This window comes from Mauremys reevesii, linkage group 1 (genome assembly GCF_016161935.1).
Source record: "Mauremys reevesii isolate NIE-2019 linkage group 1, ASM1616193v1, whole genome shotgun sequence".
Taxonomy (NCBI): domain Eukaryota; kingdom Metazoa; phylum Chordata; order Testudines; family Geoemydidae; genus Mauremys; species Mauremys reevesii.
This window is the reverse complement of record NC_052623.1, coordinates 56,580,279-56,596,884: the sequence shown is the minus strand read 5'-3', so window position 1 is coordinate 56,596,884 and position 16,606 is coordinate 56,580,279. Positions and strand designations below refer to the sequence as shown.

At 44.2% G+C, this 16,606-nt stretch overlaps 1 long non-coding RNA gene across 1 annotated transcript; it reads left to right on the top strand.

The window, feature by feature from the left end:
* The first annotated feature begins 1,588 nt into the window (after positions 1-1,588).
* On the top strand, positions 1,589-11,517 carry LOC120405395. Its single transcript, XR_005598540.1, has 3 exons — positions 1,589-1,742; positions 7,847-7,899; positions 11,468-11,517. It is a non-coding gene; the product is annotated as an uncharacterized LOC120405395 (long non-coding RNA).
* The last annotated feature ends 5,089 nt before the right edge of the window (positions 11,518-16,606 follow it).

Below are 16,606 nucleotides of genomic sequence, written 5' to 3'. Positions count from 1 at the left end.
AGGAGGAAATTATCTTTCCATGGTTCTATAAAAGTGCAGTAGGTGACGGCCTTATCCTTACACTTTTAACTGCTTTCTTGCTACTGTGCTATGTATGAAGATGGAGTAGAATACACCTCTGTTCATGCACACATGGTGCCATGGGATAGTCCATGATCTCTTCTTGCTATTTCAATGAAATATGAGCATTAATTATTATTGCTAATGATTATGTTATTTATATAGCACCATTGGTGTGACGGGCTCTTAACTGATCCTAATGTCATGAGACTTGCCTTACCTCAGAGACTTCATCAACATTAGGAAATTAACCCCTTGCTGACAGTTGTTGTCAGCATATGTCTCCGTGAGCTGCCCCAACTAAGTCTCAAGAACAATACCTGTAACAGCATTGAAAATGATCACATCCCATTCTCACTTGTGGTTAAACTCTTCCAGCACTAGTTCCAGGAGACCCAGTGTCAGCAGGAGGTCATTTTCCTAGTGCAGGTGAGGTCTCTGAGGCAAATATCTCAATCACACCAATGATTCTGCATAAATATTAAAATAATTATTAGTCATAACAGTTATAATAGCAATATTTCATTGAAATTGTCACAGAAAATCATGGGATATCTGGGGCTAAATAGCTACACCTCAGAAGCTGGAGGAACAGCAATGAAATAGTTTATGCTCTAATCATCCTGAAATTGGTACTGTAAAATTGTATTTCTGTGGCTTCCAGAGTCCTAAATGAATGAGAATTAAAAATCAGCTGGCTTGTGGCCAGCCAGCACTACTGCTCTTCTGAAGATCATAGCTGACATACCATTATAGATGGAAAAGACTTATTTGTAATTTTTTGTTTCATTGAAGCACACTACAAGGGCACAATTGTTACTAGAATTGCTTCCACCTGCTCCTTTTGGTTCCAAATATAAGGCTGACAACTGACAACACAAAAATAAATCTCTGGGCCAAATTTGCTGCTGGCATAACTCCACTGAAATCAGAGAATTTGGTCCTCTCTCTGAAGGATTGAGTCATAATGGCTTAGTGAAAACACATGAGGTGAATGCAAATAACAGTACTGTATTCGTATAATCTATTGGGTCATCCATTTGTCTCCCTTGCTATTGTTTTGTCCATCTAATAAATATCTAGTTGTGGGGGCTAGTATATGAATGCATAGAAGACTGATTGGTAACCTCTAGCAGATAAAGGTCATACAGTTGCACTGGATGCATACTCACTGCATTTCAACTCTCTCATACTTTGCCTGTCTCTTTTTGCAGGGAGCCACTGCAGATACATCAGGTCACTGACAAGTTAACGCTCCAGTGCCTGAAAGGCCTTAAATAAAAACAATAGAAGGTGGGCAGTTAGCACCCAACATTTGCACTCTTATGTTGAATGCCACATCTACATTAGGGACTTTTTTGGGACACTCCCCCCACTCTTAACAGTGGTTCAGCTGCACAAGTAGTAGCACTGGTACAAATTTCTTTCTAACTATCCCTAGTGTAAACATTGTTTGAAAGGGAGGTTTTTATGTCTCGCAGTGCAGTCAAAAAAAAGGTGGACAACCCATTTTAACAGACCAAAGCATACTGAGGATTTGGAATAACAACAAACAAAAAAAATGCCACAAGTTGAGGGTGGGGTAATTTAAGGCTGGGAAGTTTTATGCAGAATCCGACACGAATCATTTACCGTTAGGGAAATTTTTGAAAGATTTTCCACCATTGCCCACATTGGTTCAGGTGAGCAGATCTAATCCACACCATGCAGCCAGAGGGCTATGTATGCAAGTACTTTCCTATATAGCTGATCTAGTGTTAGCCAATGGGACTGTTGTTCCTAAGTCACTTAGATGCTTTTGAAAATCACACACTAGTCACCAGGTCAAATCTAGCCCAGGTTGTGAGAAACCAAAAGTTGTTACAGTATGAAGGCTCTTTGATGGTCTATGTCAGGGGTTGGCAACCTTTCAGGAGTGGTGTGCCGAGTCTTCATTCATTCACTCTAATATAAGGTTTCACCTGCCAGTAATACATTTTAATGTTTTTAGACGGTCTCTTTCTATAAGTGTATAATGAGACTGTTGTATGTAAAGTAAATAAGGTTTATAAAATGTTTAAGAAGCTTAATTTAAAATTAAATTAAAATGCAGAGCCCCCCGGACCAGTGGCCAGGACCTGGGCAGTGTGAGTGACACTGAAAATCAACTCACGTGCCGCCTGCGGCACACGTGCCATAGGTTGCCTACCCCTGGTCTATGTGAAATGAATGAGTTGTCACAGCTTTGTTCCTACTATATAAATATTCTTAGTGCAATACCCTCTATACCAGCTGTTCTCAAACTTTAGCAATCCAAGGACCAGCATTTTGATTTAAATTTTTTCCTGGACCCCCAAGTCCCCCGCTCAGCCCCAGGCCCCGCCTTCACTCCACCCAAGACCCCACCCCGCCCTGCTCTGCCCCTGCCCCTCTTCTTTCCAGCCTCTTTCTGCCCCTCCTCTGAGTGTGTCCCGTCCCCACTCCTCTTCTTCCCTCCCAGAGCCTCCAGCATGTCGCTGAACAGCTGTTCCGTGGCATGCAGGAGGCACTGGGAGGGAGGGGAAGGAGTTGATCAATGGGGCTGGCAGCCCCAGATATGGCTTGCGGACCTCCTGGAGGTGACTTTCAGACCTCCTGGAGGTTCCTCGCGGACCCCCAGGGGTCCGCGGACCCCAGTTGAAGAAATGCTGCTCTATTCTAATTGTCAAGCTTGTTGGCCATGTCAGCGGAAATACTGAGAACTGAATGTGGATATAGACCTGCTAAAATAAGTGATCCCTCCAAGTTCATGGTGAAGTACATCAGAGCGGGAACTTGGACAAGCTTGTACTGCCTCTGCTTGTGTCATTGCAGGCCTGTCATTCTACTGTCAGTCATTTTACAGGCCTGTCATTCTGCTGCCTGCTTTCAGGAGCATTACATTCCCTTATTGCTGTTCTTATATGCAAGGAATACCCTTATGCTGCTCAAATCCACACTGTTTACCCACAGAGGCTATTCCAGATTGGTATTTTTGTTATTTCTGTGTAGTCTTCTCTACATCACATATGACTGTGGTGTGAAATCACTGCGAACGCTGTCTAAGGCTTACATCATCACATGAGCACAGTGTTCTGGTGTACTGTTGTGCATAACCATGTCATATCCAGAAAATACAGAAATCTGCCAAGACTCTTGTGATTTCTTCTGTACTGAGACGGGCAGCTGACAGGAACTCAGCTGGCTCTGGGCACAGTTGTCTAGCAACCCAATGAGCTTGGCTGGGCCCAGTAAAAAACCCTCACTAAGAGACTGTGCTCCCTGATTGGACAGAAGGGCCAACAGATTCCTGTTTAAACCTGGTAGCAAGAGCAGCACAGTGCCTGCTCAATGCATTCCACACCTGCAACTGTGCCAAACCTACTTCCTGTCCAGCCCCTGCTCTGCTCTAGCCCTAGTCCCTGGCTTCCTTTGACACCCCACCCCCGATTCCTGGCTCTGCCCATAGAATCATACATCATCAGGGTTGGAGGGGACCTCAGGAGGTATCTAGTCCAACCCCCTGCTCAAAGCAGGACCAATCCCCAACTAAATCATCCCAGCCAGGGCTTTGTCAAGCCTGACCTTAAAAACCTCTAAGGAAAGAGATTCCTCCACCTCCCTAGATAACCCATTCCAGTGCTTCACCACCCTCCTAGTGAAAAAGTTTTTCCTAATATCCAACCTAAACCTCCCCCACTGCAACTTGAGACCATTACTCCTTGTTCTGTCATCTGCTACCACTGAGAACAGTCTAGATCCATCCTCTTTGGAACCCCCTTTCAGGTAGTTGAAAGCAGCTATCAAATCCCCCCTCATTCTTCTCTTCTGTAGACTAAACAATCCCAGTTCCCTCAGCCTCTCCTCATAAGTCATTTGCTCCAGTCCCCTAATCCTTTTTCCAATTTTTCCACATCCTTCTTGTAGTGTGGGGCCCAAAACTGGATGCAATACTCCAGATGAGGCCTCACCAATGCCGAATAGAGGGGAATGATCACATCCCTCGATCTGCTGGCAATGCCCCTAATCATATAGCCCAACATGCTGTTAGCCTTCTGGTAACAAGGGCACACTGTCGACTCATATCCAGCTTCTCATCCACTGTAACCCCTAGGTCCTTTTCTGCAGAACTGCTTCCTAGTCATTTGGTCCTTAGTCTGTAGCAGTGAATGGGATTCTTCTGTCCTAAGTGCAGGACTCTGCATGTGTCCTTTTCGGACCTCATCAGGTTTCTTTTGGCCCAATCCTCTAATTTGTCTAGGTTCCTCTGTATCCTATCCCTACCCTCCAGCGTCTCTACCACTCCTCCCAGTTTAGAGTCATCTTCAAACTTGCTGAGGGTGCAGTCCACGCCATCCTCCAGATCATTAATGAAGATATTGAACAATATCGGCTCCAGGACCGACCCTTGGGGCACTCCGCTTGATACCGGCTGCCAACTAGACATGGAGCCATTGATCACTACCCGTTGAGCCCAGCGATCTAGCCAGCTTTTTATCCAGTTTATAGTCCAATCATCCAGCCCATACTTCTTTAACTTGCTGGCAAGAATACTATAGGAAACTGTATCAAAAGCTTTGCTAAAGTCAAGGAGTAACACACCCACTGCTTTCCCCTCATTGGTGTGTGCCTTTCCAGGGTGGTGCATCACTTGGAAATCATAAGGCTGTAGGGATATGTACGATCGCCAGTTATCTCCTCATAGAAGGCAGTTAGGTTAGTCAGGCATGACTTGCCCTTGGTGAATCCATGTTGACTGTTCTTGATCACTTTCCTCTCCTCTAAATGCTTCAGAATTGATTCCTTGAGAACCTGCTCCATGATTTTTCCAGGGACTGAGGTAAGGCTGACTGGCCTGTAGTTCCCCGGATCCTCCTTCTTCCCTTTTTTAAAGATGGGCTCTACATTAGCCTTTTTCCAATCATCCGGGACCTCCCCCGATCGCCATGAGTTTTCAAAGATAATGGCCAATGGCTCTGCAATCACAGCAGCCAACTCCTTTAGCACTCTTGAATGCAGTGCATCTGGCCCCATGGACTTGTGCTCGTCCAGTTTTTCTAAATTGTCCCGAACCACTTCTTTCTCCACAGAGGGCTGGTCACCTCCACCCCATATTGTGCTGCCCATTGCAGCAGTCTGGGAGCTGACCTTGTTAGTGAAGACAGAGGCAAAAAAAGCATTGAGTACATTAGCTTTTTCCACATCCTCCCTCATTCAGTAAGGGGCCCACACTTACCTTGACTTTCTGCTTGTTGCTAACATACCTGAAGAAACCCTTCTTGTTACTCTTAACATCTCTTGCTAGCTGCAACTCCAAGTGTGATTTGGCCTTCCTGATTTCACTCCTGCATGCCTGGGCAATATTTTTATACTCCTCCCTGGTCATTTGTCCAATCTTCCACTTCTTGTAAGCTTCTTTTTTGCATTTAAGATCAGCAAGGATTTCACTGTTAAGCCAAGCTGGTTGCCTGCCATATTTACTATTCTTTCTACACATTGGGATGTTTTTTTCCTGCAACCTCAATAAGGATTCTTTAAAATACAGCCAGCTCTCCTGGACTCCTTTCCCCCTCATGTTATTCTCCCAGGGGATTCTGCCCATCAGTTCCCCAAGGGAGTCAAAGTCTGCTTTTCTGAAGTCCAGGGTCCGTATTCTGCTGCTCTCCTTTCTTCCTTGTGTCAGGATCCTGAACTCGACCATCTCATGGTCACTGCCACCCAGGTTCTCATCCACTTTTGCTTCCCCTACTAATTCTTCCCGGTTTGTGAGCAGCAGGTCTAGAAGAGCTCTGCCCCTAGTTGGTTCCTCCAGCACTTGCACCAGGAAATTGTCCCCTACACTTTCCAAAAACTTGCTCTCCCAGCAGATATCAGGGTGATTAAAGTCTCCCATGAGAACCAGGGCCTGCAATCCAGTAACTTCTGCTAGTTGCTGGAAGAAAGCCTCGTCCACCTCATCCCCCTGGTCTGGTGGTCACCCTTGTTGCTCACACTTCTAAACTTAATCCAGAGACTCTCAGGTTTTTCTGCAGTTTCATACCAGAGCTCTGAGCAGTCATACTGCTCTCTTACATACAATGCAACTCCCACACCTTTTCTGCCCTGCCTGTCCTTCCTGAACAGTTTATATCCATCCATGTCCAGTCATGTGAGTTATCCCACCAAGTGTCTGTTATTCCAATCACATCATAGTTCCTTGACTGTGCCAGGACTTCCAGTTCTCCCTGCTTGTTTCCCAGGCTTCTTGCATTTGTGTATAGGCACTTAAGATAACTCGCTGGTTGTCCTGTTTTCTCAGTCTGAGACAGGAGTCCTCCCCTTTTGCACTCTCCTGCTTGTGCTTCCTCCCGGTATCCCATTTCTCCACTTACCTCAGGGCTTTGGTCTCCTTTCCCCGGTGAACCTAGTTTAAAGCCCTCTTCACTAGGTTATCCAGCCTGCTTGCGAAGATGCTCTTCCCTCTCTTTGTTGGGTGGAGCCCGTCTCTGCCTAGCACTCCTCCTTCATGGAACACCATCCCATGGTCAAAGAATCCAAAGCCTTCTCTCCGACACCACCTGCGTAGCCACTTGTTGACTTCCACAATTAGACGGTCTCTACCCAGGCCTTTTCCCTGCACAGGGAGGATGGATGAGAACACCACTTGCACCTCAAACTCCTTTATCCTTCTTCCCAGAGCCACGTAGTCTGCAGTGATCCGCTCAAAGTCATTCTTGGCAGTATCATTGGTGCCCACATGCAGAAGCAGGAAGGGGTAACGATCCGAGGGCTTGATGAGTTGCTCAGTAGTCTCTCCATCACATCATGAATCCTAGCTCCATCACATCGTGAATCCTAGCTCCTACCTCTCGGTAATGTAGGAGGGAATCCCCAACCACCACCACCCACCTCCTTCTCTTGGGAGCGGTGGTCGTGGAACCCCCATCCCTAGGAAAGTGCATCTCATGCCTTCCAATCAGTGGAGTCTCCTTCTGCTCCCTTCCCTCAGATGTAGCATCTAGTCCACTTTCCGCATTAGTACCTGTGGAGAAAACATGAAAACGGTTGCTCACCTGTATCTCCATTGCTGGTACCTGGACGCTCCTCTTTCTTCTTCTAAAGGTCACATGTTTCCAAATTTCTTCACTGTCCCTCTGTCCCCTCTGCACAGCCTGCTCCGATTCTTCAGAATGTTGTGCCCGTAGAAGCATATCCTGACATCTGTCCAGGAAATCTTCATTTTCTCTTATGCAATGCAGGGTCGATACTGGCTTGTTTCCCCATCATGACTCCTGCTCTGCCCTTTGGCTCTGTTCTGGCTCCTGACTCCTGGCTCCGACCACTGGCTTGCCACACATCTCAGGCTTTGCTCTCTGATTCTGCTCTAACTACTAGGTGACACAGCCTACATTTCAGTGTGTGACAGTAGTGTGCATGCTGTTAGCTTGCATGCTGATGCAGTGGTGCATAATTAGCCTGCATCGGACATGAATTACAATGGTGATATCAGACACTAGTGGGAAGAGAGAGCAAACTATCCTTCAACTTCAGTGACATCTTTATCAGCTGAATGCAGCCTCTGAAGCTTTCATTCACATTGAGGGTTTTGCACTTCAGCAGTTTTTCATGATGAACTCTAATGCATGTCCATGCTGTCTTACAAGAACCCTTTTGGGGGGTGTCTGCTGTGTGAGTCAATGCTCTGAAAAGTGCAGGTATATTTGATGGTTATGGAATTTCAAAAAGTCAAGTCAATCAGGACACCAACCGGAACCGATTTACGTCATAATTTTCTTCCTTTGCTACCCAGGTTGGCCCTGAAGAGATGGAGAGTTCCAGGGGGCCTCGTTTTACAGTACATTAGTAAGTACAGCTTCAAGAAATCGATGTTTTTTAAATCTATTAACTGATAACATTACGCAGTCGCCTCCCTGGCTTCTTTGACTCTCCCACATCTCTTATTCTGACTTCAAATGGGTTTTGCTCTTTCAGGAGTACAGAGTAATTCCCAGTAGTGGTTGTTACTGATAGCTTATAATAGAGCTCAGCTGTGTTGCTCCTGGATTTCTAATCAGCTTAGTACTGAAAGAACTCCTGTCAGAGATTTGCTCTAAATAAGGCTATTTCATATTCAAAAGTAGACAAGTAAAAACTATACAATATATTTACAGTATTAGCTACAGAAAATGAAACATAAGCAAGCTGGCTGGTGTTTTGCTATGCCACATGTCTTCATCTGAGTCTCAGATGCAGTCATCACCAACTTGACCTCATTCCAGGATTTATAAATCCACTTATTGGAACTGTAGAGCAAAGTAAGCAGTCGTGGGTAGGGCTCCATGTTTGTCATGGAAGGTGCGGAAGTCCCGGATTGCATGACTTCCTGTGACCTCTGTGACTTCTGCAGTGGCCAGTGTGGCTGACACCAGGGCCACCTGAGCAGCTGGCCCTGGTGACAGCCACACCGGCCACTGCTGGAGCGGCCCCACAGCCAGCTGCTCAGGTGGCCTCGCAGCCAGCCACACCAGCTGCTGCTCTGGTGACCCCAAGCAGCTGGCCCCGGAGACTGCCTGAGCAACACCCAATGCAGCTGGCCCCGAGACCACCTGAGCAGTGGCCAATGGAGCTGGCTCCGGGACCACCTGAGCAGTGGCCAATGCAGCTGGCCCCAGGGACCGCCTGAGCAGCAGCTGAAGTGGCTGGCTCTGGGGACCGCCTGAGCAGCAGTCCGGTGGTGGCGGGAGCTGCTGCAGTTTGGCAGCTCCTGGCAGTGGTCCCCGGGTGGCCAGAGCCACCTCTGCCCCCACCCCCACCCCCCAAAAAACCTCCCCCTATGGTGGCGGCTGGAGTAGCTGCTGGCCCCCCGGCAGCGGGTTCCCCCGGGGCCTCCTGGCAGCAGGCCCCTGGGACTCACCCCCTCCCCGGCAGCTGGTACCACAGGCCCTGCAGAACTCCTACCCCTGCAACACCCCCCTCCTAAGATTCAATCAGGGGTATTTATGATATAAGTCATGGGCAGGTCATGGGCCATGATTTTTGTTTCTTGCCCATGACCTGCCCATGACTTTTACTAACAATGTGATTAAATTGTAGCCTTAGTCATGGGATAAGAGAGAAGGTCTTCTCATGGATCAATAATTGGTTAAAAGACAGGAAACAAAGGATAGGAATAAATGGTCAGTTTTCAGAATAGAGAGAGGTAAATAGTGGTGTCCCTCAGTTATCTGTTCTGGGACCAGTGCTGTTCAACATATTCATAAATTATCTGGAAAAGGGGGTAAACAGTGAAGTGGCAACATTTGCAGACAATACAATTACTCTAGATAGTTAAGTCCAAAGCAGACTGCAAAGAATTACAAAGGATTCTCACAAAACTGGTGACTGGTCAACAAAATTGCAGATAGTGACAAAGAGTCCTGTGGCACCTTATAGACTAACAGACGTATTGGAGCATAAGCTTTTGTGGGTGAATACTCACTTCGTCAGATGCATGCTTTTTACAGATCCAGACTAACATGGCTACCCCTCTGAAAATTGCAGATGAAATTCAATGTTTATAAATGCAAAGTAGTGCACATTGGAAAACATAATCCCAGCTACACATACAAAATGATGGGGTCAAATTAGCTGTTACCTCTCAAGAAAAAGATCTTGGAGTTATTGTGGATACTTCTCTGAAAACATCTGCTCAATATGCAGAAGCAGTCAAAAAAAAGCTAACAATGCTAGCAACCATTCGGAATTAGATTGTTTCTGTCTTAATATCTATCATAACGCCACTATCTAAATCTGTGATACACCCACACCATGAATACTATATGCAGTTCTGATCACCCCATCTCCAAAAAGATACATTAGAGTTGGAAAAGCTACAGGGAAGGGCAACAACAATTATTAAGAATATGGAACGCCTTCCATATGAAGAGAGATTAATAAGACTGGGACTTTTCAGCTTGGAGAAGAGACGACTAAGAGAGGATATGGTAGATGCCTATATAATCATGAATAGTGTGGAGAAAGTGAATAAGGAAGTGTTATTTCCCCCTTCCCATAACACAAGAACTGTGGGTCACCCAATGAAATTAATCAGCAGCAAGTTTAAAACAAACAAAAAGAAGTACTTCTTCACACAATGTACAGTCAAGCTATAGAACTTGTTGCCAGGGGATATTGTGAAGGCCAAAAGTATAACTGGGTTCAAAACAGAATTAGATAAATTCCTGGAGAATAGGTCCATCAATAGCTATTAGCCAAGATGGTGATGGATGCAGTCCCATGCTTTGGGTGTTCCTAGCCTCTCACTGCCAGAAGCTGGGAGTGGACAACAGGGGACGGATCACTTGATGATTGCATGTTCTGTTTATTCCCTCTGACGCACCTGGCATTGGCCACTGTTAGAAGACAGGATACTGGGCTAGATGGACCATTGGTCTGACCCAGTATAGCCGTTCTTATTTTCTAAAGCCACTTTGCCTTGCCAGAGGGATGTAAAGTGGCCTTAGTGTAAATGAGAATTGGGTCTATAGTGCTTTACATCCACTTTGCACAAGGATCAATAACTACACAAGGTAGCAGAGGAATATGACCCATAATCAGTCCCCTAAACCTTCCAGTTCCCTTTATGTACAGCCTTAAAAAGTCAGCATGTTTTAAAAGTTTCGCTGTACATCCGTCACTGTGGCTATTTCAGACCTTGTGCACTGAGGTAGTTTGTTCACATAGCACAGCAATTTGAGATGATCTCCAAATTAGGGGTGCATGCTATAGTATTTGAGAGTGACAAAAGTATACCAAGTATTTTTTCCTAAGCGATTTTCTCTGTGGAAAGAAGTGCACACATTAGAAATTGGTAGAAAATGTCAGATTTTGAAGATCAGACATTCATGTACCTCTTGCTGTTTGATCCAGCAAAATTATCTGTCACATTCGGTCTACATTCAGTAGGGAATCGAGCTGTCTAATTGACTGACCCTGGATGTCCATAGCCTCATGTTAAGGCATTGATAAAATAATGAGGTTGTGTGTGTGTTGCAGTGCACATACACACACCCTGTAATAGTCTAATCATATTTTCATTCAAGGCACTGTACAAATACCTCAGACAACAATTTAACAGTTATTAATCAGCAAGAAAGTTCATTCAGAATCTAAACTGGATGCTCCTCTTCTGTTTCTAATCTCCGCAGTGAGGCACCAACCCATATTTCATTATGATAAATGAGTTTCATTCTGGATCCTTATTTACATAACATTGAGAAAGCTTGAGATGGTGGTTCATTTCTCTTACCTGGCATTAATCATTTCTAAAACTAAAGTTTTTAATTCCATATTACACTCCTCAGACAGAAGGGAGGGAGGTATGGGAAAATCACATGATGACATTTATTTTCCCACTACTTTGCAATTCTCTGTGCATCTCATTCCTTCCAAGCTTTTCTTACAGCATTTTTCCTGAAAGAAAGTATCCCTCATTCAAGAAGCAGAGGGTTGGAAGGATATCTGTGTCAACTGAAAAGACCATATGTCCAGGTAACTGGGATGAACAACTGTGACGTTATTGATATAAATGGGAACCATATAGAACATGGGTTGCAACCAAGGTCCTGTGGTGGCACCAAATCCTAAGTAAAGGGGGTCATATAAGGTGTCTAAGACCAAGTTCTGGGTTGCTGGTTATGATTATGCTGTCTGTATGTCTGTGTATCATTTTGTAGTTTAAGTATAAGTATTGGCTCTATACTGTCTATATTTTGTATTATGCTCTGCCTCTGGGAAGTGTCCCAGACAAAGCTGATGTTAGCCCGGCATAGCTGGCTTGATGGCCCATTAAAGGGCCATCAGCTACACAATTGACCCATGGAGAGAAGGCAGACACGCCTTGTGACTCAGCAAAGTATGCAGAAACTTGTTCATGTGACTGAAAACTCCATATTTTTTTTGCTGTAAGTTTCCACCGTGAGGACAAAGGGATTCTTACACCTGGAAAAGTCTATATAAGGCTAATGCATCATCTCCATCTGGTCTTCAATCCTGCTTCTGACCTCTGGAGGGACTTTGCTACAAACTGAAGCTCTGCACGAAGGACTGAAGGACCCATCCCAGTGGGGGATGTTTTCCAGAGACTTAATCTGAACCTGCAGTTTACTCCAGCACTGCTGCAAGCCTGAACTAAGAACTTTGCCATTACTGTACGTAATTTATTCCATTTAACCAATTCTACCTCTCTCTCTCTCCTTTTTTTTTTTTAAATAAAACCTTAGATTTTTTAGATAAAGGATTTTGGCAACAACGTGATTTGTGGGTAAGATCTGATGTGTATATTGACCTGGGTCTGGGGCTTGGTCCTTTGGGAGAGAGAACTTTTTTTTTTTATTGGGGTTTTTTTTTTAACACCATTCATCCCCAGGGAGAGCACTGGTGGTGATACTGGAGGAGAGAGTGTGTAAGGAAATTGCTGCTTGTGTGACTGTTAGCCAGTGGGTGAGACCAAAAAGTCCCCTTCTGGCTGGTTTGGTTTGCCTTAGAGGTGGAAAAACCCCAGCCTAGGGCTGTTACTGCCCTGTTTAAGCAATTGGTCCTGATTTGGCACTCTCAGTTGGGTCCCGCCAGAATCGCTCCGTCACAACAACATTTTTCATATGACCCAGGGTCATTTTATACAGTTAGCCATCCCCCCTATGATTTACCCTTAACCTTTCCAGACCCCTGGCATCATGGCATCTAAAGAAGTCTTGCTGCTATTGGCTGTTTCCTCCTGAGGCTAGCTGCGATGGGGGAGGAGTTAATGCTGCTGTGAACAACATTATTTCCTAAACAGATTTTAGTTAGGAAACCTGCCTGGTGCCCAGAGGAGCATGCTGGAGAGAGCTGCTGCTGCTCTTTTGACCTCTTCTGCTATGGAGACCTGACCCCCTGTTTGTCTGGACTCATCCATTGTTACTTATAATGCTAAGGCACTAGTCTGACCAAATGCAGCAAAGTGAAACAACAAAGCTTACTGAATCTTAACTGAGACCAGAGGGGAAGGGATGCCCTGCCTCAAATACCATTCATCCCACTATTTGGGTACCAGAGAACTGTCCCTGACAGGAACAAATTGCATCCTGACACATAAAAGATGCCAAGGGAGGAGTCCATAGCCCACTCCCGCTCTGTTTACAAGAGCTTTACCTCTGCTCTACAAAGAGCTGCTGGAGTCAAATGCTGCAGACAGCATGATGTCATTCTTTGCTGATTATCACTATCTTAGTTTCCTGATGTATGAGACATTTCTAATAAAGACAGTTTTCTCCTGCATTAAACAAAGTGGGGAATAAAAAATGGCCTAAAAATGAGGATACTTTGAATTTATTAATACATAATTAGACCTTCCTGTTTTTACCATTGTAAAGTTCAGTTAACTAAAGCAGAACCTAAAATGTTATCAAGGTGACATGTGTAATACTTATTCGCTAGTTCAGTGTGAACCCAGGCAATTAGCTGTCTGAGAAATAAAGCTGTATATTATGGAATACTTGTGCAGGCACATGGAGGGAGGAAGTTGCCAGGTGTTTCTCTCCTCCTCCTTATGAGTGACCTGCACAAAGACTAGACATGATTTCAGTCCCTCAGCATACCCTTGTGATAGTCTGTACCATTACAGTCACCCTTTTTACAAGACTGCAATAAATCTTGTACAAGGTATGACTTGTGAGCTATCAGATGAAAACTCATAATCTGCTGAATGTTATTGTCTTGGTAAAATATGTGTGGCAACATTGTATGTAAAGCTATAAGATTCTACCGTATGGCATTACTAAGTTTAAAAAAGCAGGCACAAACCAGTTCCTCAGAAACAAAAGGCAAACTGATGCCTCAGCCATGTAGTAATATAATCAAATGGACTATCACATGGTTAAGTGGCCATTCTTTGGCAGGAAGAAGGGTCTGAGCAAGAAATTTACATTTTTTCAAAGAAACAGCTGGGGGTTACCATCCCTGAGACCTCCTGTTTCCTGAATCCTAGTTGGAGATGATCTTCAAGGAGGAAAATGGCTATAAGAAGTGAGAACAGTGGACACACATCACTCCTCCTCCCTTTCTCTCTGCTCTCGGTATCACCAGCACCTGAAAAGACATGGAACTGGGGAAAGGGTCCTGACTGAAAGGCATCCAGCCAGTAGACCTCAAAAACATGTGATGAGAAAAGCCTTTGCTTTGAGTTCATTTAGCTTGCTAAGTGATATGTTAGTTAAATTTTTACCTTTTATTTCCTTGGAACCAAATTGTGACTTTTATGCCTCATTACTTGTAATTTCTTAAAAATCTTTCTTTGTGTAGTTAATAAACTTATTTTTTTATTTTATCTAAACCAGTGTATTTGGGAACCTCCATTTGAGATAGCAGGTCTTGTGCATATCATTTTCTAATAATGAAATGAGGGACTTTCTCTGAACTTGTATTGTCCAGAAGGAAAGAGCTGGGCAATACAAGACGCACATTTCTGGGGACAAGTCTGGGACTGGTAATTTGCTGTTTTCACTCTGCAATATAATTCACGAATGTCTGGCCATAGCATTCATTTAACATAAGTGGGAGTGAATTACCTACTGGAGGCTGTGTGTGAACAGACCAGGAGTGGTTGTTATTACAGCAAAGCAGTGTAAAAGGCACCCCAGGTTAGAGAATTGAGAGTACTCAACTGTTCAACAGTCCAGATTGTACCTTGGGTAATGTCACAACCCTAAAAGCACACACCACCCCAAGTGGGGTAGGGAGGAGAGGGGCTGTGACTCTACCCTACTCTCCACACTGGCCTACAAAATAGGCAGCCTGCAGCAGCCTAGCAGACAAGGCAAGTTGCAGACACCTCCACCCACAGGAATACCATCTACTAGGCACAGTCCGTTCCAGTTCTCCCCCTTGGGGTAGCTGGGCTTCACATGGGTCCGAATACAGCCTAGTCCTATATAAGAGAAAGATTTAGCTTTGTTTTAATAATGCAGGTTCTAATGCCAGATTGAAAGCACCGAAGACTAGCACAAAAAGAATTCCATTTTGTGAAAAATTCAGGTTTTGACATTTTTTGTTCCACTACAAAAGAGAAACTAGATCTTTCAAAAATGTTCACACTAAAAAACACACCCGAGTCCCAGCTTAGAATAGCCAATAGGCTAGGGCACTCACCTGGGATGTGGGAAACCCCAGTTGTTCAAGTCCCTGTGCTCCTTGATTCAGAGGAATGATTTGAAACCCTGGCTCTCCCATATTATACAGAAACTGATTCATTGAAACTTTCAGCAGAAACATAACAGCCTTTTCTGACACCTCCCCGCCCCCCAAGTTTCATCAAAAAAATCATGATTGGTTCTACTGGAGAGCAAGGAGCTCTACCTACAAATCAGCTATTGGATGAACAGGACAAATTTAGCTAGGCTTTAAAATCGAAGGTCCTTTTTATGATTAACGCCACCCCTATTCTTTGTGCACTGCATTGGGCTGGACAATGTAAATTAGCTAGTCAGTATCATGTTTGCTACTAGTCAGTTTCATGCTTTGGCTCTCATACTGGACTATGTAGGTTTTATTCTATTCAAGTCCCAAAACCTTCATGGTTTCAACAATAGATTAAGCACTATAATTAGCACCTGGCACACTGTAAACACAGCGGGGGATGTCCAACTTAAAAACAGTTTCCACTGGAATTTTAAAGAAATTATGAGAAAATTTCTCTTGATAGATTTTTGGAAACCTTGCTTTTACAAAGCTTACATTTTAAGGCTGAAATAAACATGACAGTGTCACTTTAATACCAGAATTATTCTTCAGTTACTCCAGCAGACAGTGTTAACTGAATCATGACTCCCTAATAAACCATATGACTGCAAGGAAACCATATGACTGCAAATAAATCACTGACAGTATCTCGTCACCTCCTTATACTTTTAGACTAACAATACATCTGGCATACTGTGATGTGACCTTGTAATCAATTCATTAATGGGCTTGCATAAACCAGCACTGGAAAAATGACAGCAGGCACAATTTAATTAAACAGAGGAGCCACGTGCATTTATTGGTGGAAGAGAGTACACTGATATCACGCTTCCTGCTGCTAGTGATGCTGTTACATTTAATGAAAGAGAGGCAGGAAAATAGACACATACCTGATTCCCACTCACAGCTACTTCCCATATGGGAGGACCCCATTTTGGGGACTGTGGATGTGCCAAGAAAGGCTCACTCACTCAGCTAGCTCAGCTGTGCAAAAGGCTTACAATAAAAGTGTTGTTGAAATTGTATTAAAAATGTCCCATCATTTAAACATTTCAGGACTGATAGTTTGCCATAAGACATAAGTGAATCTTTAAGATGAAGTATTTTTCATGATGTGCCCAATGTAGGATTGGAAGTCATCTAGTTATATGTTGATTGATTAAAACTAATATTTAATATTAAATCTATACATGCATTTTCCTTGTAGCAGATATTTTATCTAGTTTAAGGGCATGTGACTGTTATCAGCCCTTCATAGCCTGCTCCTGCTCCCATTAAAGTCAATGGCAAAACTTGACTTCATGTGAGCAGGATC